We start from the raw sequence: 15,993 nt of genomic DNA, 5'->3' as shown, positions 1-15,993 counted from the left end.
TAGCTTCTATTTCTATTTTCTCTATAATAATGCTGAAATACAAAACTCCTTGGATTTATCTTTTCATATTTTTTCAGTCTAACTTTGGAATAGAGAGAGGCAGGATTGCTGGACCAAAGGGTAAATGCATATACAATGTCAGAAATATAAATGTGAAACACCTATAAAAACATATCATTTGACAATTTAATTGTTTAAATTTTTTTTTAAAGATTTATCTACTTATTTGACAGAGAGAGAAATCACAAGTAGGCAGAGAGGCAGGGAGAGAGGGGGAAGTAGGCTCCCTGCTGAGCAGAGAGCCCAATGCGGGGCTTGATCCCAGGACCCCCAGATCATGATCTGAGCTGAAGGCAGAGGCCCAACCCACTGAATCACCCAGGCACCCCTAATTGTTTAAATTTTATTTACATACTTCGTGAGTTTGGAAAAATAGTTTCTTTTTAAAAAATAATTTTTATTCTTAATAATTTTAATATTTACCTTATTCAATTAGTGTGAAAAGTAAACAATAACTTCTACTTAAAATTTGCAACAGTAAATAGGTATATGAGAAATATAAATAAACATTCAAATTATTTCTTTTTAAATTTGAGTATAGTTGACACACAATGTTCCATTAGTTTTAGGTCTACAACATTGAGAATCAACATCTTTATACATTTTGCCATACTCACTACAAGTGTAACTACCGTCTGTCATCATAAAACACTATTACAATACCATTGACTGTATTTCTTACAGTGTACTCTTTATTCCCATGACTTACACATTCTATAACTGGAAGTCTGTATCTCTCACTCCCCTTTACCCACTGTGTTCATCCTCCCACCCTTTTCCCCTCTGGCAACCATGCGTTCTCTGTATTTATAGGTCTCATGCTGCCTTTCAATTGTTTGTTTTGTTTTTTTAGATTTCATATATATGTGAAATCATATGGTAGTTGTCTTTCTGTCATTTATTTCACTTATCATTATACCATCTAGGACCATCTATGTTGTCACAAATGCCAAGATCTCTTCCTTGTTTATAGCGGAGTAATATTTTAATATATACATAATGAAATATATGTATAATATGATATATATGTATCGTATTTTCTTTATACATTCATCAGTTGATGGACACTTGGGTAGCTTCCATATCTTGGCTATTGTAAATAATGCTACCATGAATGTAAGAGTACATATATCCTTTTGAATTAGTGTTTTTGTTTTTCTTTGGCTAAATACCCAGTAGTGAAATTATTAGATCATATGGTGTTTTTATTTTTAAATTAAGAATGAAACTGCACCACCTTCTTATGCCATACACAAAAATAAACTCAAAATGGATTAAAGACCTAAATGTGAGACCTAAAATCATAAAATTCTTAGAAAAGAACATAGGCAGTAATTTCCTCAACTTTGGATATAGCAACATTTTTCTAGATATGTCTCCTAAGGCAAGGGAAACAAAAGGAAAATAATCTGTTGAGACTACACAAACCAAAATCCTTTGCCCAAGAAAGGAAATCATCAGCAAAATGAAAAGGTAACCTACTGAGTTGGAGAAGATATTTGCAAATAATATATCTGATAAAAGATTAATATCCAAACTACATAATGAACTTATATAACTGAACACACACAAAAATAATCCAGTAAAAAATGGGCAGAAGACCCATAGACATTTTTCCAAAGAAGGCATCCAGATGGCCAACAGACATATGACAGATGCTCAACATCACTCATCATCAGGGAAATGCAAATCAAAACTACAATGTGATGCCACCTTACACCTGTTAGAATAGGTAGAATAAAAAAGAAAAGAAACAACAAGTGTTGGTGAGGATGTGGAGACAAAGGAATCCTTGTGCACTGTTTGTGGGGATTTAAATTGATACAGCTACTGTGGAAAATGGCATGGATGTTCCTCAAAAAATTAAAGATACCATATGATCAAATTTTTCTGAAAGCTTACAGTATTTATAGTTTTGAAGTTAATAAAGCTTAAAACTGCTCTAAGACTTACCCTTATAACTTATTAGTGTATTAGTTGGCCAGGGCTGTCATGAAAAAAGTACCACAGATTGGGTGGTTTCAATAATAGAAATTTATTTTCTCACAGGTCTGGAGGCCAGAGGTCAACATCAAGGTGTCAGTGGTTTGGCGTCTTGTGAGACATTTCTCCTTGGCTTGCAAATGGCCATCTTCTTGCTGTGTCCTGACTGCATATCTCCTTTGTGCACCCATATATTTGTGTCTCCTTTGGATTTGGGACCATCCTAATGGCCTCACTTTAACTTAATCACCTATTTGAAGGCCTTATCTCCTTATACAAATATAGTCACATTCTAAGGTATTGGGGGTTACGGCTTCAGCATATAAATTTTGAGAGGACACAATGCAGCCAAAAACAGTGTCAAATTCTCCATAGGGGTTGTGATATGTAGCATTCCCACAAACACTGCTTGGAAGGTCCCTTTCTTCGCAACCTCATCATCATAGTACATTGTCAAACTTTTGAATTTTTGACAAACTGTTGGTAAAAAATAATAGTGTACTTGCTTCTTATTTTTTTGAAGTATGACATGCATACAGTAAAGTACAGAAATTTAATATATAGATATCATTAATTTTTCTGAAGTGAATATACATGTGCACTCACTATCCAAACCAAGGGACAATATTGCCATTATCTCAGAAGTTCTCTTATGTTCCTCTTTTTTTTTTTTAAAGATTTTATTTATTTATTTGACAGAGAGAGAGAGATCACAAGTAGGCAGAGAGGCAGGTAGAGAGGCAGGAGGAAGTAGGCTCCCCGCTGAGCAGAGAGCCCCATGTGGGGCTCGATCCCAGGACCCTGAGATCATGACCTGAGCTGAAGGCAGAGGCTTAACCCACTGAGCCACCCAGGCGCCCCTCTTATGTTCCTCTTAAGTCCTTTACCTCCTCCTTTAGGTGACACCTATCTGACTTCTACTATCCCAGATTCTTTTTGCCTATTTTTTGAACTTTATGTAGATGGTATCATAGAGTAGGTACTCTTCTGTACATAGCTCATTTTGTTGATTTCTATGAGATTCATCCATATTGTTTATTTAGCAATAAAATGTCCCCTTTCATTATAAAATACCCCATTATATGGACACACCAGCATTTATTTATCCATTCTATTTGTTTATGGGATTTTGTTTGTGTCTAGTTTGAGGATATTGTGAATAACACTCAGCCTAGTATATAAGTACATTCAGCCTTACTAGATAACAATTAATTTTCCACAATTGTACCAATATACGTTCCTAACAGCAGTAATTATGACCTCCAGTTGATACCTATCCCACCAACACCCAATATTGTAAGTTTTTTTTTTTAATTATAACCACTCAGGTGGGGGAGAAATGGTTTCTTAGAGTTTTAATTTACTTTCTCTTGGTGACTAATGATATGGAACATATTGCTTATTGATCATTTGTATCATCTTATTTTGTAAAATACCTAGTAAATTCACTTGACTCTTTTCCTGGTGAGGTTGTCTTCTTTTAATACATTCTGGACAAATCTGTGCTTTATGTTTTCTGTATATGAGTCATGTCTTGGATTACAAATATTTACCCCTATTCTGGGTTAAAAATTATTTTAAAGATAAGCTTTCAGAACAGTTTTAAGCGTACAGAAAAGTCACAAAGATTGTACACAGCATTCCCATATACCCGATACCCAGTTTTCTCTTTTATTAACATCAGACATTAGTATGGTATATTTGTTATAATTAATGAATCAATACTGATACATTAATATCAACTAAAGTTCATATTTTCTTAGTTTTGGACTAATGTTCTTTTTCTGTTTTAGGATCCTATCTAGGTTGTCACATTACATTTAGGTATCATGTCTTCTTAACCACGTCTTGATTGTGACACTTTATTAGATTTTTTCATTGTTTTTGATGACCATGAGAGTTTTGAAGGGTACTAGTCAGGTATATTGTAAAATGCTCTTCTATCAGAATTTGATGTTTTTCTCATGATTAAACTGGTATCATGGGCTTTTAGGAGGAATGCCATACAGGTAAAGTGTCATTTTCATCACATGATATCAAGAATACAAACTGTCAACATGATTTGTTGCTGCAGATGTTAACCCTTCCCGCCTGGTTGAGGCAGTGCTTGTCAGGTTTCTCTTCCAAAAAGTTTTTTCTCCATTTATATACTGGACCCTTTAGAAGGAAGTCTCCATCTTCAGCCTGCACTTCAGGAGTGAAGAGTTATGTTATTCTGCTCCCCATCCTTGAAGGCAGAGTATCTGTATAAATTATTTGGAAATATTATCCATGGAAGATTTGTCTCTTCTCCCCAATTTATTAATTTACTCAACTTACATCAATATGAACTCAAAGATATTTTATTTTATATTTTGAATTATAATCCAATGCTATTTTATTTTGTTGTTCAATTGTTCCAGTTTTGCCTGTTAGGAGGTCTTTCAGTGGCTCCTGTGTACTTTGATGGACCTCAAATATTGTGGGGTTTTTTTTTTTTTTTGGAAACTTTCTGGCACTAGAAAGATGCTCTAGTCTCATAGAATTCTTGTTGAAGTCCTTGAATCAGCTGTTTCTTCAAGGAGCTCTGATTCCTTTTACTGGAGAATGATAAACCAAGATCGGGGCACTAGGTGGGCTCATCACTACTGGAATATTGCTTCTAGGCCTTCTCAGCTGATAGAGCAAGGTAATGTATATGTATATGCTAACCTGCATGCACATACACCTATACATATTTCTACATGTAAACATTTGTTTCTATGTTAGTTAAATGAGTTCACACTGATGAATTTATATTTGGCTAAATGAATTCATATGCAGACTCTAATCCATCCTTCATGGACCTAGCTTCTTTTGCTCGCTTATCAATAACCTTCCAGTCTAACTGAAAAAATCTGGCTCCCACCATATACCACCCATTCACTTAATTGTTCAGTTCCAGTATACATGTATAGTGGTTCCAGAATTTTTAATGCAGTACACCTGAGGGATACAACTTTATCAAATAGAATACAGTTTCTTTTGCCTTTAGTGTTAAAGACTTCACTCATTCCAGAGCTACTTATTGAATATCCATCTCCATCAGGGAAGTTGTTTCATAAATTAGTATACTTAGATCGCTTTGTCATACTCTACATTAATTTTTCCAAATCACCATTTAAGTGCTTCTACAAATTTGTGGCTTTGGTGACTTGTGCTCTAAGTAAGCTGACCTCAGTTGCTATAATACTCTGCATGTGCCTATTTCACCAGATTTTGGAATGGTGGTTTGCCCTGCAATCCCGTTTCTCTAATGGGTTAGGCAAATTTGTTTATATTCAGTTTCTTTACATTTGTTTCTTTAAGGATGAAATTGATGACTTCCACGTTCTTTACATGTTGGAGCTTTGGCTTGATTTTTTTATATTCTTTTTTTTTTTTTGCTAATTATTTTTATTAACATCTAATGTATTTTTTGCCCCAGGGGTACAGGTTTGTGAATCATAAGGCTTACACACTTCACAGCACTCACCATATCACATACCATCCTAAATGTCCATAACCCAACCACCCTCTCCATACCCACCCCCACCCAGCAACCCTCAGTTTGTTTTGTAAGATTAAGAGTCTTTTTATAGTTTGTCACCCTCAATATCCTATCTTGGTTCATTTTTTCCTTCCCTACTTCCCAAGCCCTCCACTCTGCCTCTCAAATACTTCATAACAGGGAGATCATATGATAATTGTCTTTCTCTGATCGACTTATTTCGCTCAGCATAATACCCACTACTTACATCCGTGTCATTGCAAATGGCAAGATTTCATTTCTCTTGATGGCTGCATAGTATTCCATTGTATATATATATGCCACCTTTTCTTTATCCATCCATTTGTTGATAGACATCTAGGTTCTTCCATTGTTTGGCTAGTGTAGACATTGCTGCTATAAACATTTAGGTGCACATGCCCCTTTGGATCACTACATTTGTATCTTTAGGGTAAATACCCAGTAGTGCGATTACTGGGTAATAGGGAAGCTCTATTTTCAACTTTTTGAGAAACATTTTTTTCTTTTCTTTCAGAGTTTTCCAGAGTGGCTGCACCAGCTTGCATTCCCTCCAACACTGTAGGAGGGTTCCCCTTTCTCTGCATCTGCACTAGCATCTGTTGTTCCCTGACTTGTTAATTTTAGCCATTCTGACTGGTGTGAGGTGGTATCTCATTGTGGTTTTGATTTGTATTTCCCTGATGTCGAGTGATGTGGAGCACTTTTTCATGTGTCTGTTGGTCATCTGGATGCCTTCTCTGCAGAAATGTCTGTTCATGTCCTCTGCCCATTTCTTTTTCTTTTTTTTTTTTTTGATGTGGTTCTGTGGGCTTTTGTACATAGCTTTTTTTTTTATGTTTTATTTTTTTTCTCATTTTATTTATTTTTTCAGCGTAACAGTATTCATTCTTTTTGCACAACACCCAGTGCTCCATGCAAAACGTGCCCTCTCCATTACCCACCACCTGTTCCCCCAACCTCCCACCCCTGACCCTTCAAAACCCTCAGGTTGCCCCAACCTCCCACCCCTGACCCTTCAAAACCCTCAGGTTGTTTTTCAGAGTCCATAGTCTCTTATGGTTCGCTTCCCCTCCATTTCTTGATTGGATTATTTGTTCTTTGGGTGTTGAGTTTGAAAAGTTCTTTGTAGATTTTGGATACTAGCCCTTTATCTGATATATAGTTTGTGAATATCTTCTCCCATTCTGTCAGTTGTCTTTTGGTTTTGCTGACTGTTTCCTTTGCTGTGAAAATGCTTTTGATCTTGAAGAGGTCCCAATAGCTCATTTTTGCCCTTGCTTCCCTTGCCATTGGTGATGTTTCTAGGAAGAAGATGCTGCAACTGAGGTCAAAGAGGTTGCTGCCTATGTTCTCCTCAAGGATTTTGATGGATTCCTGTCTCACATTGAGGTCTTTCATCCATTTGGAGTCTATTTTTGTGTGTTGTGTCAGGAAATGGTCTAGTTTCATTCTTCTGCATGTGACTGTCCAATTTTCCCAACACCATTTGTTGAAGAGACTTTTTTTTTTTTCCATTGGACCTTCTTCCCTGCTTTGTTGAAGATTAGTTGACCATAGAGTTGAGGGTCTATTTCTGGGCTCTTTATTCTGTTCCATTGATTTATGTGTCTGTTTTTGTGCCAGTACCATACTGTCTTGATGATGACAACTTTGTAATAGAGCTTGAAGTCTGGAATTGTGATGCCACCAACTTTGGCTTTCTTTTTCAACATTCTTCTGGCTATTTGGAGTCTTTTCTGGCTCCATACAAATTTTAGGATTATTTGTTCCATTTCTTTGAAAACAATGGATGGTGTTTTGATAGGGATTGCATTAAATGTGTAACTTGCTTTAGGTAGCATAAACAATTTCACGATATTTGTTCTTCCAATCCATGAGCATGGGACGTTTTCCCATTTCTTTCTGTCTTCCTCAAAGTTTTTCATGAGTACTTTATAGTTTTCTGAGTACAAATTCTTTGCCTCTTTGGTTAGGTTTATTCCTGGGTATCTTATGGTTTTGGGTGCAATTGTAAATGGGAATCCTCCTTAATTTCTCTTTCTTCTGTCTTGCTGTTGGTGTATAGAAATGCAACTGATTTCTGTGTGTTGATTTTATATCCTGACACTTTGCTGAATTCCTGCATGAGTTCTAGCAGTTTTGGAGTGGAGTCTTTTGGGTTTTCCACATAAAGTATCATATCATGTGCAAAGAGTGAGAGTTTGACTTCTTTGCCAATTCAGATGTCTTTTATTTCTTTTTGCTGTCTGATTGCTCAGTCCAGGACTGCCAGTACTATGTTGAATAGCAGTGGTGATAGTAGACATCCCTGCCATGTTCCTGACCTTAGGGAAAAAGATCTCAGTTTTTCCCCATTGAGAATGGTATTTGCTGTGGTTTTTCATAGATAACTTTGATGACATTGAGGTATGTACCCTGTATCCCTACACTTTGAAGAGTTTTGATCAAGAAACAATGCTGTACTTTGTCAAATGCTTTCTCTGCATCTATTGGGAGTACCATATGGTTCTTGTTCTTTCTTTCATTAATGTATTGTATCACATGGATTGATTTGGCAAATGTTGAATCAACCTTGCAGTCCTGGAATAAATCCCACTTGGTCATGGTGAATAATCCTTTTAATGTACTGTAGGATTCTATTGGTTAGTTTTGGTGAGAATTTTTGCATCTGTATTTATCAAGGATATTGGTCTGAAATTCTCCTTTTTGGTGGGGTCTTTGTTTGGTTTTGGGATCAAGATAATGCTGGACTCATGAACTGAGTTTGGAAGTTTTCCTTCCATTTCTTTTTTTTTTTTTTTTTTTGGAACATTTTCAGGAGAATAGGTATTAATTCTTCATTAAATATTTGGTAGAATTCCCCTGGGAAGCCATCTGGTCCTGGATTCTTGTTTGTCAGGAGATTTTTGATGATTGCTTCAATCTCCTTACTGGTTATGGGTCTGTTCAGGTTTTCTATGTCTTCCTAGTTCAGTTTTGGTACTTTATATATCCCTAGGAATACATCCATTTCTTCCAGGTTGTCTAATTTGCTGGCGTATAGCTACTTATAATATGTTCTTATAATTGTTTGTATTTCTTTGGTGTTGGTTGTGATCTCTACTCTTTCATTCATGATTTTATTTATTTGGGTCCTTTCTCTTTTCTTTTTGATAAGTCTGGCCAGGGGTTTCTCTATCTCATTAATTCTTTCTAAGAACAAACTCCTAGTTTCATTGATCTGTTCTAGTGTTCTTTTGGTTTCTATTTCATTGATTTCTGCTCTAATCTTTATGATTTCTCTTCTCCTGCTGGGTTTAGGCTTTGTTTGATGTTCTTTCTCCAGCCCCTTTAGGTGTAGGTTTAGGTTGTGTACTTGAGACCTTTCTTGTTTCTTGAGAAAGGCTGATTTGAGTTCTTCCCAACTTTCCTCTTGTGATTGAGTTCTAGCTTCAGAGCATTGTGGTCTGAAAATATGCAGGGAATGATCCTAATCTTTTGGTACTGGGTGAGACCTGATTTGTGACCCAGGATGTGATCTATTCTGGAGAATGTTCCATGTGCACTAGAGAAGAATGTGTATTCTGTTGATTTTGGGTGGAGTATTCTGAATAGAACTGTGATGTCCATCTGGTCCAGCATGTCATTTAAAGCCTTTATTTCCTTGCTGATCTTTTGTTTAGATGATCTGTCCATTTCAGTGAGGAGAGTGTTAAAGTCCCCTACTATTATTTTATTATTATCAATGTGTTTCTTTGGTTTTGTTGTTAATTGGTTTATATAGCTGGCTGCTCCCATGTTAGGGGCATAGATATTTAAAATTGTTAGATCTTGTTGGACAGCCCCTTTGAATATGAAATAGTGCCCTTCTTCATTTCTTATTATAGTCTTTGGCTTAAAATCTAATTTCTCTGATATAGGGTTTGCCACCCCAGCTTTCTTTTGATGTCCATTAACACACTAAATTGTTTTCCACCCCCTCACTTTAAATCTAGTGGTGTCTTTGATCTAAAATGAGTTTCTTGTAGACAGCGTATTGATGGGTTTTGTTTCTTTATCCATTCTGATACCCTGTGTCTTTTGATTGGGCATTTACATTCAGGGTAGCTATTGAAAGATACGAATTTAGTGCCATTGTATTGCCTGTAAGGTGACTGTTACTGTATATTGTCTCTTCCTTTCTGGTCTACTACTTTTAGGCTCTCTCTTTGCTTAGAGGACCCCTTTCAATATTTCCTGTAGGACTGGTTTAGTGTTCACAAATTCTTTTAGTTTTTGTTTGTCCTGGAAGATTTTTATCTCTCCTTCTATTTTCAATGATAGCCTAGCTGGATATAATATTCTTGGCTGTATATTTTTCTCATTTAGTGCTCTGAATATATCATGCCAGTTCTTTCTGGCCTGCCAGGTCTCTATGGATAAGTCTGCTGCCAATCTAATGTTTCTACCATTGTATGGTACAGACTTCTTGTCCTGAGCTGCTTTCAGGATTTTCTTTTTCTCAGTAAGACTTGTAAGTTTTACTATTGGATGAGGTGATGTGGACTGATTTTTATTCATTTTGAGGGGGCTCTCTGTGCCTCCTGGATTTTGATGCTTGTTCCCTTTGCCATATTGGGCAAATTCTCTACTATAATTCACTCCAATATACTTTCTGCCCCTCTCTCTCTCTCTTTCTTCTTCCTCTGGAATCCCAATTATTCTAATATTGTTTTGTCTTATGGTATCTCTTATCTCTCAAATTTTCCCTTCATGGTCCAGTAGTTGTTTGTCTCTCTTTTGCTCAGCTTCCTTATTCTCCATCATTTGGTCTTGTATATCACTAATTCTCTCTTCTGCATCTTTTATCCTATCAGTAAGAGCCTCCATTTTTTATTGCACCTCATTTATAGCTTTTTTATTTCAACTTGGTTAGATATTTGTTCTTTTATTTCTCCAGAAAGGGTTTTTTTTTTTTTTCTCCAGAAAGGGTTTCTCTGATATCTTCCAAGCCTTTTCAAGCCCACCTAGTACCTTGAGAATTGTCATTCTGAACTTAGTTCTGACATATTACCGATGTCTGTATTGATTAGGTCCCTAGCCATCAGTACTGCCTCTTGTTCTTTTTTTTGTTTTTGTGGTGAGTTTTTCCACCTTGTCATTTTATCCAGATAAGAATATATGAAGAAGAGAATAAAATACTAAAAGGGTGGAAAAGATCCCAGGAAAATGTACACTAACCAAATCAGAAGAGACCCAAAACCAGGGGGAGAAGAAAGGGGAAAAAAAAAATAAAAAATTATATATATATATATATATATATATATATATGACTGATGAATAGAACAGAGCCACCCATTTGATATTGGGTGTATTTTGGTTCCTTAGAAGAGACTACTTCCCAAAATTTTAAAGAAAGAAAAACTTATATATACACAGAAATAAGGATAAATACAATGAAGGGATGGAATATGACTGTAAAGATGAAAATTTTTAAAAAAATTCTAGTAAAGGATATGATAAGATAAGTTGGTTGGAAAAAGAGAAAAAAAAAGAGGAGGGAATGTGCTCAGACTGGAGACGAGAACCAAGCCATGTGCTAGATTAAGATATATTTTGATCTTTTATAAGAAATTATATCCCAAAATTTTTAAGAAAAAAATACTATATGTATACAAATATAAGGTTAAATACAATGAAGGGATAAAATATAACTATAACAATGATTTAAAAAGATTTTTTTTAGTAAGTTATTATTAAGAAAAACTAGTTAACAAACATTAAAAGAGGAAAAGTTAGAAAAATAGAATAAGAAAAAAATAAAATTAAAAAAATTTACTTTGCAAGACTAAAGGATCATGGGGAAAAACCCATAGATTGTATTTGTTGCTTTCCCCTAGCTCTGGAGTTCCGCTATTCTCCTTGAATAGTGAGCTTGGTCTTGGATATGTGTTCTTGCTGATCTTCTGGGGGAGGGGCCTGTTGCAGTGATTCTCAAATGTCTTTTCCTGAGGAGGAATTGCACTGCCCTTGCTAGGAACCGGGCTAAATAATCTGCTCTGGTTCGCTCTTGGAGCTTTTGTTTCCTGAACACTTTCCATACCACTATGGAGGACAGGAATGAAAATGGTTGCTTCCCAATCTCCAGCGTAGAGAAGCCAAGAGTTCAGGGCCCTGCTCCTAGTGTGCCCTCAGAGATAAGCAGTCTATCACTCCTGTCTCCCTGGTCTCCGGTCGCACTCCGAGTTCACTCAGCCTGTGACCAAGCGTTTCTATCTCTGATGCACAACCCCATTTGGAGTTCTCCAAACCCAGCAGATTCCCATCATGCTGCTCCTCCTGGAGCAGGAAGGTGAGTCTCCCTGGATCTACCACTTGTGGTTTTCCTGCTCAAAGAGCAGTGGCCTGACTGTGCCTTGGATCATGGTTTAAAGTAACCCCGATCTGAAAGGCCAGTCTTTGGCCCTGTCTTTGCAGTCAGCTTCCCTGCTCTGATACCTGGCAGCTCTGCCACACTCAGACATCCCCAAACTTTCTGTGAACCCGTGGGACCTGAGACCACACTGTCCCTGCCAGAGCCCTACCCCTGCTTAACTTCTGGAGTGATGTCTCTCAGTGGAGCAGACTTCTAAAAGTTCTGATTTTGTGCTCCACTGCTCCACTGCTTGCCAGGAGCTGGCCCCTCCCCCCCACGGTCAATTTTCTTATAGCTTTGGATTCACTTCTCCGCAAATTCTATCTTTCAGAAAGTGGTCGATTTTCTGTTCCTAGAAGAGCTTCTCTTCTTCTCTCCTATCTCCTATTGGGTTTGTAGGTGTTCCAAATGGTTTGATAGGTACCTAGCTGAACTCCTGGGATCTGATGTCATTTCAGTCTGCTATTCCTCTGCCATCTTTCCTCTCTCTGATTTTTTTTTATATTGTTAATGATGTCTTTTGAGGAATTGATGTCTTTTGAGGAATTGATGTGCTTTTTAATGAAGTCTGAATTATTTTTTACCTTTTTTGGTTATTGCATTTTTCTTCTTGTTTAAGCAATCCTTGCCTCCTAAGATTGTAAAGTCTTTTTCTATATGTTTTACCTAACAGCTTTATTGTTTTATTTTTCATCTATGATCTATCTGAGATGTGTGTGGTGTAGGTGGAGTTAGGATTTATTTATTTTTCCTATGTGGATTTTCATTTGTTTCAGTACCATTTATTGAACATTCCTTTTTCAACTCTATAGCTGTTCACCTTCATTGCAAATTAGGTAATGACTATTTAGACTATTTCTAAACTCTGTATTTTGTTTCAACAGTCTATTTGTTTATCATTATATCACACTGTTTAATTACTATAGCTTTATAATCTCCTAATATTTTGTAGTGTAATGTCTTAATGTTTAGTAGAAGTCCTCTAATTTTATTTTTCCTCAAGATTGTCTTCTCTATCCTTACCCCTTCGAATTTACATAAAAATTTTAGAATCAATTTGTCCCTTTCTACCAAATTTCCTGCTGAAATTTGAATGGGATTTCAGTGAATCTATAGAGCAATTTGAAGAAAATTAGTATCTTAAAACTACTGAAGTTTCAATCCTTGAGAGGTATGTCACTCCATTTATTTTGGTTTTGTAAAATCTGTATTTATTTTTTTTCTGTACTAATTTACATATATCTCAAATTAAGTCCTAGGTGGCTGGTATTTTTGGTGCCAAGTGGTATTGTTTTAACTATCATGATCTTAAGAGAAAAGATTAGGGCAGTGTTAATGTGTAATTTATGCATTCATGCCAGGTAAGAGCCAAATGTTGTTGTTTGGTAATCTCTGTACAACTATTTTAGAGAAATGTGGTGGTAATTTGAATAAAAAACATCAGAAATGTCAAATACCGTTGTAAATATATAATTCTATTTCATTCCTTTTAATTTCTTTAAAATACATATAATTGTTTATTTTTACATTTTATTTTATTTTGTAAAGATTTTGTTTATTTATTTGCCAGAGAGAGATCACAAGTAGGCAGAGAGGCAGGCAGAGAGAGAGGAGGGAAGCAGGCTCCCCACTGAGCAGAGAGCCCAATGTGGGGCTCGAACCCAGGACCTCAAGATCATGACCTGAGCCAAAGGCAGAGGCTTAACCCACTGAGTCACCTAGGTGCCACTTCCTTGTAATATTCTTACCAATTATTAATATCAAAGTTATGCTGGCATCATAGAAATTGCACTTTCTTTTTAAAACCCTAGAAGAGTTTGCAACAAAGTGTGGCGCCATGTAGGTCTCAATCTTAGGACCTCAAGATCACAACCTGAACTAAAAACCAAGAGCCAGAGCTCAACCAACTGCACCATTGAGGCAGCACTTCTCTTTTCTGTTGTATATTTTATTTATTTCTGCTTTTTTCTTTTTCAAGTTCTTTCTTCTACCTCCTTAGATCTTCCTTCCTTCCTTTTCTCTCCCTCCCCCTTTCCTTTCTCCCTCCCTTCCTGCTTCTTCTTTCTATTCTCTACAAACCATTTTTTTTGTATGTTGTCAGGAACCTGGTTAGTAATAGCTTAATGAATCAATTATTATATCAAGCATTAAAAGCTATTTCATCTGGACCCTTCACACACACACACACACACACACACACACACACACACCCTGGGGCTGGTTTTGAGCTCTCAGTACTTAGGACAAATTAAGATTATACTGATGGTTTCCTGTAAAATATTGTCATAAAAATGAGCTCTGACATATTAGGGTGAGAGACAAATTCTAAAGCGTTCATACTTTTTTTTCACTTAATAGCATATTGTAAATATTTTTTCACAATATACTAATTTTGTAACATAATTTTTAATGGCTTATAGTGTTCTAGTGTATGAACAAAACAAAATTTACTGTTCTATTTAATTTTCTGTTGTTGGAAATATAAGTTGCTTCTAACTTATAATGTTATACATGAGTCTAGATTTCACTATACAAACTTCTTTGCACAATTTTCTTGTAAGAATGATGTATTTATCACCAAATTCAGACATTCTTTAAAAATGAATTTAAAACATGACAAACGATTTTGAAGGGAAAGCTTGATTCCTTACCTTGGCCAACGTAATACACCTTTATGTCTTGATGTGGGACTATTTACTGGACTTAACGTTTCAACGGGAAAATGAGTTCAAGTCTTATCCAATTTAAATAATAAATGCTTTAGTATATATGAAGTTCCTCAAACAATGTTTTGGTGATAATGTTTTAGTTCTTGGTTAAGATGCCTACAATTTCTTAGAAACACTGTGTACACATTTAATTATGATATAAGGCAGAATATCACAGAGGTTTAATGGATGTATGGTGCTTAACACATAGCAAATGTTTGACTAATATGTTGAGATAAACTCTATTAAATATGATTCTACGTTCTCTCAGGGGAACGAGTGAGTATTCTTTATTGGGAAGAATACTGGAGAAAGCTTCATGCAGCAGCTGGTCTTTAAACTCTTCTGCCACAAGAGGACCACTCTGGGCAAAGCTTGACTGAAAGCTTGGGAGTGGAGGCTCTCAAGGAAGGTCTGCTGCAGCTATGGATGATGCCAAAACATAAGCCCTAGAAATACAATGAACATATGGAGGATTCTGTTCAGGTAGGCAAACTCTCAAAATCTATATACACATGTGTTCTAATTTAGTTAGTAAATATGTTCCTGAAAAATTATGTGGAATCTGATATTTTTATGAATTAATGGCCATTGTAGAGAGAACAGGCATTGTTCCTTGTATTAAAAGGAAGAATTGGTGTTTTACAATGTCTGATTTTTATCTAGATGTTTACATAATGGTTTGGTTTCAAGTTAGTTATGTCTGTGATATTATGCTCTCTCCTGAGTTTAACAAAGTTATTTTGGTCTGTTTGTCTCTCTGTCTCTCTCTAACACAACCATACATAGTAACTTATACTTTTCCTTTAGACTAGAGAGAACTTGAATTATTTTCTAGGATTTATAAAAATAAGCACAGAGACATAGGAATATAATGTCATCTACAGAAGAAAGAAAAATGAGAAACAAAACAAAGTCTTTACCTTCATTGTGTTTATCTTCACTTCAGCCCCTGGGTGGTGACTCACAGATCATTGCTTTTAGAATTTGCTGGTTTCTTGCTTCCCTGTGCTCTGAAAAGCATCCAACTTCACTCCTTCATAGAAAGTCTCTCCAGTGTAATCTTAAGGGGTATGGTATCAATTCCCCTATTACTTGATACAACAAGGCCAGGGCTACTGGAAGGTTAACTAGTGCTTAATTATAGAGCACTTCAGAAATAAAAAATGTTCTACAAAAGCCAATGTTATTAAGACATTGGCAGTGTATATCAGGAAGTAGAAATTCTTCTGCTTGCTTAGTTTTTACTTAATCTTTAAAAATGAACATGTCAAACACTCAGATTTCAATTTAATTCCAGAAATATTTATTGAGCACTGTGATTTTCAAAGTTTGTAGAT

This window comes from Meles meles, chromosome 5 (assembly GCF_922984935.1).
Source record: "Meles meles chromosome 5, mMelMel3.1 paternal haplotype, whole genome shotgun sequence".
Taxonomy (NCBI): Eukaryota; Metazoa; Chordata; class Mammalia; order Carnivora; family Mustelidae; genus Meles; species Meles meles.
Note: the sequence above shows the minus strand (reverse complement) of the source record.